We start from the raw sequence: 15452 nt of genomic DNA, 5'->3' as shown, positions 1-15452 counted from the left end.
CCATGTTATGATAATTTGAATTTTGGTGTTATAAAGTTTACCAGTGAACTACCTAAATTGCATAGGGTGTCATCCAGTTTCAATTCTAAGAACTAAGTATGGATGTTTTAATCCTTGATAGTGTTAATGAGAAATTAAAATAAAATAGATCATATAGATGATAATACTAAATGATCCTTCATTTAATAAATATTGTGTCCTGTACATGTGCAGGACACTACTGGACAATATAAATTATATGTAATAAAAACATAAATACTATCAAATCAGTAAGACATAATCCCTCATCTCTAGTCCAGATAACCAATGGATAATTCCTTCTCTTTTGGACAATATCTGATGGAATACTATACTATAACCATACTCAGAGAAAATAAAATGTGGATTACAATGGCAGTCAGCTGATGTAAAGTATTGATCTAGTTAGTGAACTAAAACAATCCTTTCTTCAGAAACCATACTTACCAGGATAAATATCTATTTTGAAAACCAGATCAATGTTATAGAGTGTGTAATTTGAACACACAGTAATGAAGGATTGAACAGATTTATGAAGCTTTTCAGGGACCTGAGAGTTAATAATTTACCATCTTCACTAAATAATTATCTTTCAAATTGTATTTTACTCATCTCTACAAAATATAGCTTTCTGATATTAGACCCTTGAGGATAAACAATGAAACTTCACAATTCAGAATGTCTGCGACAGGCCCAAGCATACGGTTAACATTCAATATTTGCTGAGTTAATTGATGACTAAACGAGTAAAGGAAGGAAGTAATAAATTTTTCCTAAATAGCATGCAATACAAAATTGAAACAAACTAAATTTGGGGCAATATACACAGTCTCTAGTTCTCTATATCTTTTATTTTTAACTTCTTCAGAGGTCCTCCATAACCCTCTCCACACACACACGTGCAAACATACACACACACAGCAAAAGCAAAAGTAGAGACGGGGTGATTGATTTTTTTTAAGGTATCTCTAAAATACTTTAAAAACCACAAAAGAAAATATTTGAAAATAACATTTATTGATAATTTTATAATTAGAAATGCAGTTCACATCTGTTGTAGGAAATCTGTTATATATCTCACAGAGATAAGAGTTGTCAACATTTAAGTATATTTTCTTTGTTTTTTCCTATTAGTAGGCAGTTTAAAGAAAAAATGTGAAGAGAGACTAAAAATGAGTTCATTTATATGAGTGAACATGTTTTTGAATGAGTTTGGATTGGATCCTGTTAAGCTAATACTATTTAATGGGAATTTTTTAGTTTCATGATGCGTGAAAACCAGTACAGAGATACTGTTTATAAGATTATGATAAATTAATACCAGTTCCACCTGTGTCCTGAAAATCAGTTATGAATAATGATACTAACCATAGCCTTGTGTGTAGCTTGTAAAATAATAGTAAACCTGGCAAAAGCAGGCTTTTATACTGAGTGCTTCTATACCTACCTTTCTGTAAAGTGGGGCCCTGACAGAGATGTAGCAGTGTCTCTTGTTAAAACTCCATTATATATTGATGAGAACAGACGGTTATAGAGAAATGTCTCAAAACTATTAAGTGACTGTATCTGGTATATAGAAGCCAATCAAAAAATAAAGTTGATCCTTGTTTGTTTGGTTTTTTTTTTAACATCTTTATTGGAGTATAATTGTTTTACAATGGTATGTTAGCTTCTGCTTTATAACAAAGTGAATTAGCTATACATATACATATATCCTCATCACCTCCCTCTTGCATCTCCCTCCAAAACTCCCTATCCCACCCCTCTATGTGGTCACAAAGCACACAGCTGATCTCCCAGGGTTATGCGGCTGCTTCCCACTAGCTATCTATTTTAGAGTTGGTAGTGTATATTGGTCCATGCCACTCTCTCACTTCATCCCAGCTTACCATTCCTCCTCCCCATGTCCTCAAGTCCATTCTCTACATCTGCGTCTTTATTCCTGTCCTGCCTCTGGTTCTTCATAAACATTTTTTTTTTTTTTTTAGATTCCATACATATGTGTTAGCATATGGTATTTGTTTTTCTCTTTCTGACTTACTTCACTCTGTATGACAGACTCTAGGTCCATCCACCTCACTACAAATAACTCAATTTTGTTTCTTTTTCTGTCTGAGTAATATTCCATTGTATATATGTGCCACATCTTCTTTATCCATTCACCTGTGGATGGACACTTAGGTTGCTTCCATGTCTTGGCTATTGTAAATAGAGCTGCAATGAACATTGTGGTACATGACACTTTTTGAATTATGGTTTTCTCAGGGTATATGCCCAGTGCTGGGATTGCTGGGTCATATGGTAGTTCAATTTTTAGTTTTTTAAGAAACCTCCATACTGTTCTCCATAGTGGCTGTATCAATTTACATTCCCACCAACAGTGCAAGAGTGTTCCCTTTTCTCCACACCCTCTCCAGCATTTAAAGTTTCTAGATATTTTGATGATGGCCATTCTGACTGGTGTGAGATGATATCTCATTGTAGTTTTGATTTGCATTTCTCTAATAATCAGTGATGTTGAGCATTCCTTCATGTGTTTGTTGGCAATCTGTATATCTTCTTTGGAGAAATGTCTATTTAGGTCTTCTGCCCATTTCTAGATTGGGTTGTTTGTTTGTTTGATATTGAGCTGCTTGTAAATTTTGGAGATAAATCCTTTGTCAGGTGCTTCATTTGCAAATATTTTCTCCCATTCTGAGGGTCGTCTTTTCATTTTTTATGGTTTCCTTTGCTGTGCAAAAGCTTTTAAGTTTCATTAGGTCCCATTTCTTCTTGTTTTTATTTCCATTTCTCTAGGAGGTGGGTCAAAAAGGATCTTGCTGTGATTCATGTCATAGAGTGTTCTGCCTATGTTTTCCTCTAAGAGTTTTATAGTGTCTGATCTTACATTTAGGTCTTTAATCCATTTGGCGTTTATTTTTGTGTATGGTGTTAGGTAGTGTTCTAATTTCATTCTTTTACTGTAGCTGTCCAGTTTTCCCAGCAGCACTTATTGAAGAGGCAGTTTTTTCTCCATTGTATATTCTTGCCTCCTTTATCAAAGATAAGGTGACCATATGTGCATGGGTTTATCTCTGGGTTTTCTCTCCTGTTCTATTGATCTATATTTCTGTTTTTGTGCCACTACCATACTGTCTTGATTACTGTAACTTTGTAGTATAGTCTGAAGTCAGGAGCCTGATTCCTCCAGCTCCGTTTGGTTTCTCAGGATTGCTTTGGCTATTCAGGGTCGTCTGTGTTTCCATACAATTTGTGAAATTGTTTGTTCTAGTTCTGTGAAAAATGCCATTGGTAGTTTCAATTCAGGGATTGCACTGAATCTGTAGACTACTTTGGGTAGTAGAGTCATTTTCACAATGTTGATTCTTCCAATCCAAGAACATGGTATATCTCCCCATCTGTTTGTATCATCTTTAATTTCTCTCATCACTGTCTTATAGTTTTCTGCATACAGGTCTTTTGTCTCCTTAGGCAGGTTTACTCCTAGGTATTTTATTCTTTTTGTTGATATGGTAAATGGGAGTGTTTTCTTAATTTTTCTTTCAGATTTTTCATCATAGTGTAGAGAAATACAAGGGATTTCTGTGCATTAATTTTGTATCCTACTACTTTACCAAGTTCATTGATTAGCTCTATTAGTTTTCTGGTAGCATCTTTAGGATTCTTTATGTATAGTATCATGTCATCTGCAAACAGTGACAGCTTTACTTCTTCTTTTACAATTTTGATTCCTTTTATTTCTTTTTCTTCTCTGATTGCTGTGGCTAAGACTTCCAAATCTGTTCTGAATAATAGTGGTGAAAGTGGGTTACCTTGTCTTGCTCCTGATCTTAGTGGAAATGGTTTCAGTTCTTCACCATTGAGAACGATGTTGGCTGTGGATTTGTCATATATGGCCTTTATTATGTTGAGGTAAGTTCCCTCTATGCCTAGTTTCTGAAAGGTTTTTATCATAAATTGGTGTTGAATCTTGTGGAAAGCTTTTTCTGCATCTATTGAGATGATCATATGGTTTTTATCCTTCAATTTGTTAATATGGTGTATCATATTGATTGATTTGCATATATTGAAGAATCCTTGCATTCCTGGGATAAATCCCACTTGATCATGGTTTATGATCCTTTTAATGTGCTGTTGGATTCTGTTTGCTAGTATTTTGTTGAGGATTTTTGCATCTCTATTCATCAGTGATATTGGCCTGTAGTTTTCTTTCTTTGTGACCTCTTTGTTTTGTTTTGATATCAAGGTGATGGTGGCCTTGTAGAATGAGTTTGCGAGCGTTCCTCCCTCTGCTATATTTTGGAAGAGTTTGAAAAGGATAAGTGTTAGTTTCTTCTCTAAATGTTTGATAGAATTCCCCTGTGAAGCCATCTGGTCCTGGTCTTTTGTTTGTTGGAAGATTTTTAATCACAGTCTCAATTTCAGTGCTTGTGATTGGTCTGTTTATATTTTCTATTTCTTCCTGGTTCAGTCTCGGAAGACTGTGCTTTTCTAAGAATGTGTCCATTTCCTCCACGTTGTCCATTTTATTGGTATATAGTTGCTTGCAGTAATCTCTCATGATCCTTTATATTTCTGTAGTGTCTGTTGTTCTCCTTTTTCATTTCAAATTCTATTGATTTGAGTCTTCACCCTTTTTTTCTTGATGAGTCTGGCTAATGGTGTATCAATTTTGTTTATCTTCTCAAAGAACCAGCTTTTAGTTTTATTGATCTTTGCTATTGTTTTCTTCATTTCTTTTTCATTTATTTCTGATCTGATCTTTATGGTTTCTTTCCTTCTGCTAACTTTGTTTTATTATTTTTGTTCTTATTCTCTAATTGCTTTAGGTGTAAGGTTAGGTTGTTTACTTGAGATGTTTCGTGTTTCTTGAGGTAGGATGGTATTGCTATAATCTTCCCTCTTAGAACTGCTGTTGCTGCATCCCATAGGTTTTGGGTTGTCATGTTTTCATTGTCATTTTGTTTCTGGGTATTTTTTGATTTGCTCTTTGATTTCTTCAATGATCTCTTGGTGATTAAGTAGTGTACTGTTTAGCCTCCATGTCTTTGTATTTTTTACAGATTTTTTTCTATAATTGATATCTAGTCAGTCTCATAGCATTGTGGTCGGAAAACATACTTGATATCAATTTTCTTAAATTTACCAAGGCTTGATTTGTGACCCAACATATGATCCATCCTGGAGAACAATCCATGAGTAGTTGGGAAGAAAATATATTCTGTTGTTTTTGGATGGAATGTCCTATAAATATCAATTAAGTCCGTCTTGTTTAATGTGTCATTTAAAGCTTCTGTTTCCTTATTTATTTTCACATTGGATTATCTGTCCATTGGTGAAAGTGGGATGTTAAAGTCCCCTACTATGATCGTGTTACTGTTGATTTCCTCTTTTATGGCTGTTAGCATTTGCCTTATGTGTTGAGGTGTTCCCAATTTGGGTGCATAAACATTTACAATTGTTATATCTTCTTCTTGGATTGATCCCTTGATCATTATGTAGTGTCCTTCTTTGTCTCTTGTAATAGTCTTTATTTTAAAGTCTATTTTGTCTGATATGAGAATTGCTACTCCAGCTTTCTTTTGATTTCCATTTGCATGGAATATCTTTTTCCACCCACTCATTTTCAGTCTGTATGTGTCCCTAAGTCTGAAGTGGGTCTGTTTTAGACAACATATATACGGGTCTTAGCATTTGTTGTAAAGCTGGTTTGGTGTACCTGAATTCTCTTAGCTTTTGCTTGTCTGTAAATGTTTTAATTTCTCCATCGAATCTGAATGAGATCCTGTGGGGTAGAGTAATCTTGGTTGTAGTTTTTCCCTTTCATCACTTTAAACATGTCCTGCCACTCCCTTCTGACTTGTACAGTTTCTGCTGAAAAATCATCTGTTAACCTTATGGGGATTCCCTTGTATGTTATTTGTTGTTTTTTCCTTACTGCTTTTAATATTTTTTCTTTCTGTTTAATTTTTGATAGTTTGATTAATATGTGTCATGGTGAGTTTCTCCTTGGATTTATCCTGTATGGGACTCTCTGTGCTTCTTGGACTTGATTAACTATTTCTTTTCCTATATTAGGGAAGTTTTCAACTATATTCTCTTCAAATATTGTCTCAGTCCCTTTCTTTTTCTCTCCTTTGGGACCCCTATAATTCGAATGTTGGTGGGTTTAATGTTGTCCCAGAGGTCTCTGAGACTGACCTCAATTCTTTTCATTCTTTTTTCTTTTTTCTGCTCTTTGCTAGTTATTTCCACTATTTTATCTTCCAGGTCACTTATCCGTTCTTCTGCCTCAGTTTTTCTGCTATTGATTCCTTCTAGGGAATTTTTAACTTCATTTATTGTGTTGTTCATCATTGTTTGTTTCCTCTTTAGCTCTTCTACATCCTTGTTAAGCGTTTCTTGTATTTTCTCCATTCTACTTCCAAGATTTTGAGTCATCTTTACTATCATAACTCTGAATCCTTTTTCAGGTGTACTACCTATTTTCTCTTCATTTGTTTGGTGTAGTGGGTTTTTACCTTGCTCCTTCATCTGCTGTGTGTATCTCTGTCTTCTCATTTTGCTTAACTTCCTGTGTTTGGGGTCTCCTTTTTGCAGGCTGAAGGTTCATAGTTCCCATTGTTTTTTGTGTCTGTCCCCAGTGGCTGAGGTTGGTTCAGTGTGTTGTGTAGGCTTCCTAGTGGAGGGGACTTTTGCCTGTGTTCTGGAGGATGAGCCTGGGTCTTGTCTTTCTGGTTGGCGAGATTGCATCTGGTGGTTTGTTTTGGGGTGTCTGTGACCTTATTATGATTTTAGGCAGCCTGTCTGCTAATGGGTGGTGTTGTGTACATGTCTTGTTAGTTATTTGGCATAGGGTGTCCAGCACTGTAGCTTGCTGGTAGTTGAGTAGAGCTGGGTCTTAGCGTTGAGATGGAGATCTCTGGGAGAGCTTTCACCATTTAGTATTACATGGAGGCAGGAGATCTCTGGTGGCCCAATGTCCTGGACTTGGCTCTTCCACCTCAGAGGCACAGGTCTGACACCCGGCTGGAGCACCAAGACCCTGTCAGCCACACAGCTCAGAAGACAACGGAGAATAAAAGAGTGAAAGAAAGAGAAGAATAGAATAAAATTAAGTTATTAAAATAAAAACATAAAAAATTGTTAAAAATTAAAAAATATATATATAAAAAAAAGAAAATAAAAAAGAAAGAAAGAAGTGAGCAACCAAACCAAAAAACGAATCCACCAATGATAACAAGTGCTAAAAGCTATAATAAAGAAAAAACAGAAACAGAGAGACAGAACCCTAGGACAAATGGTAAAAGGATAGCTATACAGGCAAAATCACACAAAGAAGCATACACATACACACTCACAAAAAGAGAAAAAGGAAAAAAAATATATATATATCATTGCTCCCAAAATCCACCACCTCAATTTTCGTATGATTCGTTGTCTATTCAGGTATTCCACAGATGCATGGTACATCACGTTGATTGTGGAGATTTAATCCACTGCTCCTGTGGCTGCTGGGAGAGATTTCCTTTTCTCTTCTTTGTTTGCACAGCTCCTGGGGTTCAGCTTTGGATTTGGACCCGCCTCTGCGTGTAGGTTACCCTCTGGCATGTGTTCTTCACTCAGACAGGCCAGGGTTAAATTAGCAGCTGATTAGGCATCTCTGGCTCACTCAGGATGGGGGAAGGGAGGGGTACAGAATGCAGGGCAAGCCTGCAGCTGCAGAGGCTGGCGTAATTTTGCACCAGCTAGAGATGCACCGTGTGTTCTCCTAGGAAAATTGTCCCTGGATCACGGGACCCTGCCAGTGGTGAGCTACGCAGGTTCCCAGAAGGGGAGGTGTAGATAGTGACCTGTGCTTGTACACAGGCTTCTTGGTGGCTGCATCAGCAGCCTTAGTGTTTCATGCCCGTCTCTGGTGTCCACGTTGATAGCTGTGGCTCACGCCCATCTCTGGAGATTGTTTAGGTGGTTCTCTGAATCCCCTCTCCTCTCACACCCTGAAACAATGGTCTCATGACTCTTAGGCAGGTCCAGACTTTTTCCTAGACTCCCTCTGGGCTAGCTGTGGTGCACTAGCCCTGTTCAGGCTGTGTTCGTGCAACCAGCCCCAGTCCTCTCCCTGGGATCTGACCTCCATAGCCTGAGCCTCAGATCCCAGCCCACATCCGTCCTGGGTGGCGGGTGAGCAGACAAGCCTCTCGGGCTGGTGAGTGCTGGCTGGCACAGATACTCTGTGAGGGAATCTCTCCACTTTGCCCTCTGCACCACTGTTGCTGTTCTCTCCTCCGTGGCTCTGAAGCTTCCCCCCCCACCACCTCCTGTCTCCGCAAGTGAAGGTGCTTCCTAGTGTGAGGAAACTTTTCCTCCTCCACAGCTCCCTCCCTCCCAGTGGTGCAGGTCCTGTCCCTATTATTTTGTCTCTGTTTTTTCTTTTTTCTTTTGCACAACCCAGGTACATGGGGAGTTTCTTGCCTTTTGTGAAGTCTGAGGTCTTCTGCCAGCATTCAGTAAGTGTTCTGTAGGCATTGTTCCACATGTAGATGTATTTCTGGTGTATTTGCGGGGAGAAAGGCAATCTCCACATCTCACTCCTCCACCATCTTGAAGGTCTAGAGATCCCTGTTTTTATAAATAGCATTTATGATGAGATAATGATGGCACAGTGAAAGATGACATGACCCTTTACAGCTATAGTTAGTTAGTAGTTTGTGTGACATTGGGAAAAATGGCAGCATGAGTGAACTTTTATGAAGTACCTTTGCACCCTGCACAAAAATTAATTGTGACATAGTACTGTAACTTTAGAAGAATTAGTCAAATATGTACAGTTTTGATAGAGTAAAGGGTAAAGAAGACTATAAGTTAACAAATAGGGTAAAGAAGACTATAAGTTAACAAATAGTTGCCCACAACATGAGCAAAAATTTACTCTTGAGAGTAATAAGTATACAATGTTTTGATTCAGTTGACATCTCCTGCCTTGGTGGGGTGAGACCTGAGAGCAGAAGCAGATTCCTGCAAAGGCAGAATGCACATCCTCAGTGGGCATATATTCTTAAAACAACAGCGACACCACCAATAACAGCAACTCTCAATAGTGCTATATCGTAAAACAAGTAAACAAAAAAAAAAAAGAACAATACTACAAAAACTTGGCAGGGGGTAGATATCTAAATAAACATAATTGAATGGCTAAGTTCAAATATATATATACTTTTTTTGTTGTGGATAAATAAAACAGCGTAACCATTATGAAAATTATGACTGTAGTATTTGGCCTCAGACTTATTTGTCTTTTACTATAAAATTTTCCACCCAAAAGCAGTGAAAATGGTACTCTGTTATGTCTGGGGCAGAGAAAAAGAACATGAAATGGGGACACAGAGAATGGTCTTCCTTTCTTCCTCTCTGTAGCTATGGAATAATGTGATTATTTTAAGACTACACCATAGATTTTATCCTCACTTTAAATTCTTGTTGATTTCAAAGAAAAAACAATACTTTACAAAAGTTTTAAACTAATTAACTAGAACAAAGATCTAACAATATATATAACAATATAAAAATGAAATGTTTTTATAACTCTTGAGTTTGATAGCTCCCTGGAGACAACTTTGAGGGAAAATCCAGCAATATACTAATTCTGATGTTCCTTGTTTTAATAGTTGCAAACTCCACAGTTTCCACTGATATTTTGCAACGTTTCCTAAATGTTTTTATAAGAAAACTAGTTCCCTGGGATATTCATAAATATTTGTTTGCTATTGTTGTTCTTGCTTTTTAACCCTATGGGTAATAAATTTGGGAAACATTGGAATTAACAAAGTTAAAGATGTTTCTTTACTACAAGACTTTTTAAAAGTCTTTAAATATTTTTTCAACCCTCCAAGAAGATGACAGATGATGCATTATTTCCCAAATTAAATAATCAAAGAATCCATTTTTATTTGGACTGGGGATTGGTGTCAGATGGGTGAAAGTGTCTCAGGGGACAATAGTATTATAGAAATTTACTTTGAAAAACACTTATCTGACTACCAGAGAATATGCTACAAAGACTTATTTAGTTATGATTTACTTGGATACTGGCAAAAACTATATTATAGTGTCTCATTCACAAAGAAATAAATATACATATTTAGTCATAAGCATGATTGGTAGATGATTCCCTTGATTATTTTGTGATAATTTAGAAACTTTTTAAAATTAAAGTAAGGTTGATTTACAATGTTGTGTTAGTTTCAGGTGTGCAGCAAATTGATTCATATATATATATATATATATTCTTTCTCAGATTTTTCCATTATAGGTTATTATAGGATATTGAATATAGTTCCCTGTGCTATACAGTAGGTCATTGTTGTTTACCTATTTTATATATAGTAGTGTGTATCAGTTAATCCCATCTCCTAATTTATCCTTCCCCCACCTTTCCCCTTTAGTAACCATGACTGTTTTCTATGTCTGTGAGTCTGTTTCTGTTTTGTAAATAATTTCATTTGTATCATTTTTTTAGATTCCACAAATAAGTGATATCATATGATATTTGTCTTTCTCTGTCTTACTTCACTTAGTATGGTAATCTCTAGGTTCATACTTTTTGCTGCAAATGGCATTATTTCATTTTTTATGGCTGTGTAATACTCCTTTGTGTGTGTGTGTGTGTGTGTGTGTGTGTGTGTGTGTGTGTATGTATATATCTCACATCTTCTTTAATCATTCCTCTGTTGATGGACACATCGACTTAGGTTGCTTCAATGTCTTGGCTATTGTAAATAGTAATGCTATGAACGTCGGAGTGCATGTATCTTTTTAATTAGTTTTCTCTGGATATATGGCCAAGAGTAGGTCGGCTGATCATATGGTAACTCTATTTTTAGTTTTTTAAGGAACCTCCATACTGTTCTCCATAGTGGCTGCACTAATTTATATTCTTGTTTTCTTTTTTTGATTTGTGTTTCTTTTTGTTGTTCTGATTGGATGGTTTCCATTATTCTAACTTCCAGATTGCATATGCATTCTTCTGTATCACCTAGTCTGCTGTTAATTCCTTCTAGTGTGTTTTTTATTTCACTTATGTATTCTTCAACTTTGATTGATTCTTTTCTATATTGTCTACTTTCTTGTTAGAATTTTCACTGTGTTCATCTATTCTTTTCCCTCATTTGGTTAGCATTCTTATTACTAATGCTTTGAATTCTTATTTGGTAAATTATTTGTTTTATTAGTTGTTTTTCAGGGGCTTTCTCTTGCTCTTTCAATTGAGATGAATTTCTCTGTCTTCTCATTTTGCTTAATTTTCTCTGTCTCCATGAAATTAAGTGAAACAGTTACCTATTGTGGTCTTGAAATGGCGTCCTTATGTGGTAGCATCCTTATACAGTCTATGTGTGCTCAGTGTCTTTGAAGTGAGAGCTAGATTTGATGTGAAGAAAAGCCATGTCTTTCTTCAGGGTGTGCTGGCAACTATCCCCTTGGTAGGCGGTGGGGCTGGAGATGGGGGGCCTAGGGCTGGAGTCAGTTGTGATGTGGGCTTTCCCTCTGTCTACTGGCCATAATCATCCAATCAGGGACAAGGTTGGGTCCCAAGTTGCCAGAGCAGAAGTCCTGAGGTTCGGGTCTGAACTGGCTCCATTCCCTGTAAGTCTATGCTATGCCCCCTCCAGGCACCTACACCCTCATCCCAGAGGGGAGCAGTGATGTAGCAATAGGGCCTGGTGTGGGTATTCAGGGGCTGGGCCTGTATGCCCAGGCCCTTGTTACCCAGTAGGGCCTGGTTAGGGCTTGGTGTGTGGCAGACTAGCTGACATCAGAGACCCAAACTTCTGATGTACTCCCTGTGTAAAGTGCCAGTAATGGCTGTCTTCTCCCTACTCACACATCACTGTGGGTCTGAGGCTCCTTTGTCCTTCACAGCCAAGCTCTCTTCTCACTGTGGCAGCCCTCACCCTGGCGTGGAGCTGCAGCATGAATCAAGTGGGGCTGGAGCAGTTGTTAGACTCAAGTTGGGGCAATTCTATTGTGGTTGCAGGAACCAGCCAGCCACTCCTGCAGTCTCAATCCACCCTCTCCACCCTCCTTCTGAAGCAAGTAAGTTGTGTAAGACCTCCTCATAAGTGGAGTCCAGGCTTCCTCCAGCCCTACTCTTAGGCCCCTGGCCTTCCAAGCAACAAAGGGGGCTCCTCTTCCCTCTGTGGGACACTTGGCCTGAGTTGCCAGATATGTGGCTCAAACCACTCAACCGCCTCCCAGGGAACATCTCCAAGTGTGTAATTTCCCTCCTCTTCTGAGTTCCCTCCTAGGAGCACAGGTCCCAACCTCACTGCTTTTCTTTCCTTCGTACCCATTTCAGCGTGGATTTTTGTTACAGCCTTGGTTGTGCAGGAGTCTTTCTGCCAGTCTTTCAAGTTTTCAGTGACAATTGTTCCACATGTAGATGTATTTTTTATGTGTTCATGGGGAAAGGTGAGTTCTGCATCTTCCTACTCCACTATCTTGATCTCCTCTCCAATAATTTAGAAACTTTTAAACAGTTCTCATATTTCTTAATCTTAGAAATGGCTTACAGTATTTCTAATTTCAGCAAGTCATGTGGTCTCTTTTTCTTTTCGTTAGAAATTATGAAAGTATTCATCTGCAAGTAAATTCAGTGAAGTGTATAAAATCATTTTTGATACTTATGAGTTCCATTTAAGTGTTACTTTTTAATTTCTTTGTGGGTTAAAGAATATACCTCCATGCAGTGTTGAAATTCAGTATTCCTAGTAAATAGAAATTTGTGACTGAAATTGTAGGTATACATGTGTAAGGCAATCATTCTGCAATTTAATCAAAGTAAGCGAACCAGAATTGCATCAGCTATGAAAAGCTCCAAGAACAGGAAGTAGCTGTATTTAATAATTACATTAATTTTACTTAGATAATTTACCTTTCCAACTAGTCAATTCTGTCTCATTGCAAGTGTCCCTGAATAGGCTATTTACTATACTTGTATTTTTAGTTTATTTTGGTGGCATAAGATAGTGCTATAACTCAATTTAAGAATATAAATGGGAAGAAAATACATGAACAGTTAAGTTTGATAAAATAATAAATACGACTATTATAAACAGTCACTCTTCTGCATATTCAAAACATATAACTGTGTGATTTCTAAAAAATTACTATGCCACTTTATATCCTTCCTACCACATCTAATTTATGCTTCTTTGCAGAGCCATGGTATTGTGGTGGATCAGTGTTCTTGTTTGGATTGGTCTAAAGATAATGACAATTTTACTACCCACATCTCAAAACGGCAATTTCTAAACTATCATTTCTTCACATGAAATCCCTTTTTAGAAATGGTTTCTTTTCATTTGCTCTTTTAAAACCATCCATGTACCACATTTATTGTGAACACAGGTTTCTTCTTTTTGATATGTTTACAGGCAATTGAGAATCCTAATTAAATACTCAGGATAAAAATTCAAGGAATAAGTCTTTCTGGGAAATAATAATAATTAAAAATAGAAGCTATAAGGAAATTTCTCTATCACTTAAAAGGGAAAGAGGGGAAAATGTAGTGTTGAATTCAGTTTGAAAATCCTTCTGACAAAATGAACTTTAAATAAACTACCATTGTACAATTGATCTCTTCTGTTGACCAGGCCCCAAGATCCTTTCTTTGATAGGATTCCACTTCAAAGCATGCAGCCTCAAAAAGGGAATTTACACTTTTGTTTACTGTGTAAGTTGGTTTTAACATATCCTCATCTGGATTGCATTTTACTAAATTTCTGCCCTGGTTACATTTAGAAGTAGAGTCAACATATCAAGATTCATAAAAGAAAATAACTTATAAAAACTTAATATTAAAAACACTTCAGGTTGTTTATGTTGCACAGTAATTAATACACTTTTGCCAATTAAACAGGTATAAATAGTGCATCAAAGTTGGATACAACTGAAATTTGGGTTGCATTGGGGAAATAAATTAGATGTCTGTTTATTGACTCTTTTACACATGTTTGTAGGTTTTCTAGCAATTAATTTTTTTAACAAAGAAGGTATTATTAGGGAAGAGAACATAAAGTCAAATCTTTGGTAAAATTATATATAGCATCATTTAAGAATCAACAGATGGAGGAGGAACCAAGATGGCAGAGTAGAAGGACGTGCTCTCACTCCCTCTTGTGAGAACACCAGAATCACAACTAGCTGCTGGACAATCATCGACCGGAGGACGCTGGAACTCACCAAAAAAGATACCCCACATCCAAAGACAAGGGAGAAGCCACAATGAGATGGTAAGAGGGGCGAAATCAGAGTAAAATCAAATCCCATAACTAGTGGGTGGGTGACTCACAGACTGGTGAACACTTATACCACAGAAGTCCACCCACTGGAGTGAAGGTTCTGAGCCCCACGTCAGGCTTCCCAATCTGGGGGTCCAGCAATGGGAGGAGGAATTGATAGAGAATCAGACTTTGAAGCCTAGTGGGAATTGATTACAGGACTTCGACAGGACTGGGGGAAACAGAGACCCCACTCTTGGAGGGTGCACACAAAATAGTGTGAGCATTGGGACGCAGGGGAAGGAGCAGTCACCCCGGGGGAGACTGAACCAGACCTACCTGCTAGTGTTGGAAGGTCTCCTGCAGAGGTGGGGGTTGGCTCTGTTTCACCGTGGGGACAAGGTCACTGGCAGCAGAAGTTCTGGGAAGTACTCCTTGGTGTGAGCCAACCCAGAGTCTGTTATTAGCCCCAGCAAAGAGCCCAGGTAGGTTCCACTGTTGGGTTGCCTCAGGCAAAACAACCAACAGGGAGGGAACCCAGCCCCACACCTCAATAGTCAAGTGGATTAAAGTTTTACTGAGCTCTGACCACCACAGCAACAGTCAGCTCTACCCACCACCAGAGCCTCCCATCAGGCCTCTTAGATAGCCTGAACCACCAGAGGGTAGACAGTAGAAGTAAGAAAAACTATAATCCTGCAGCCTGTGGAACAAAAACCACTTTCACAGAAAGATAGACAAGATGAAAAGGCAGAGGGCTATATACCAGATGAAGGAACAAGATAAAACCCCAGAAAAACAACTAAATGGAGTGGAGATAGGCAACCTTCCAGAAAAAGAATTCAGAATAATGATAGTGAAGATGATCCAGGACCTCGGAATAAGAATGGAGGCAAAGATCGAGAAGATGCAAGAAATGTTTAACAAAGACCTAGAAGAATTAAAGAACAAACAAACAGAGATTAACAATACAATAACTGAAATTAAAACTACACTAGAAGGAATCAATAGCACAATAACTGAGGCAGAAGAACGGATAAGTGACCTGGAAGACAGAATGGTGGAATTCACTGCTGTGGAACAGACTAAAGAAAAAAGAATGAAAAGAAATGAAGACAGCCTAAGAGACCTCTGGGACAACATTAAACGCAACAA

The sequence above is a fragment of the Balaenoptera borealis genome (assembly GCF_965194805.1).
Source record: "Balaenoptera borealis genome assembly, chromosome: 17".
NCBI lineage: Eukaryota > Metazoa > Chordata > Mammalia > Artiodactyla > Balaenopteridae > Balaenoptera > Balaenoptera borealis.
The sequence above is the reverse complement of the archived record's forward strand: the minus strand, read 5'-3'. Positions refer to the sequence as shown.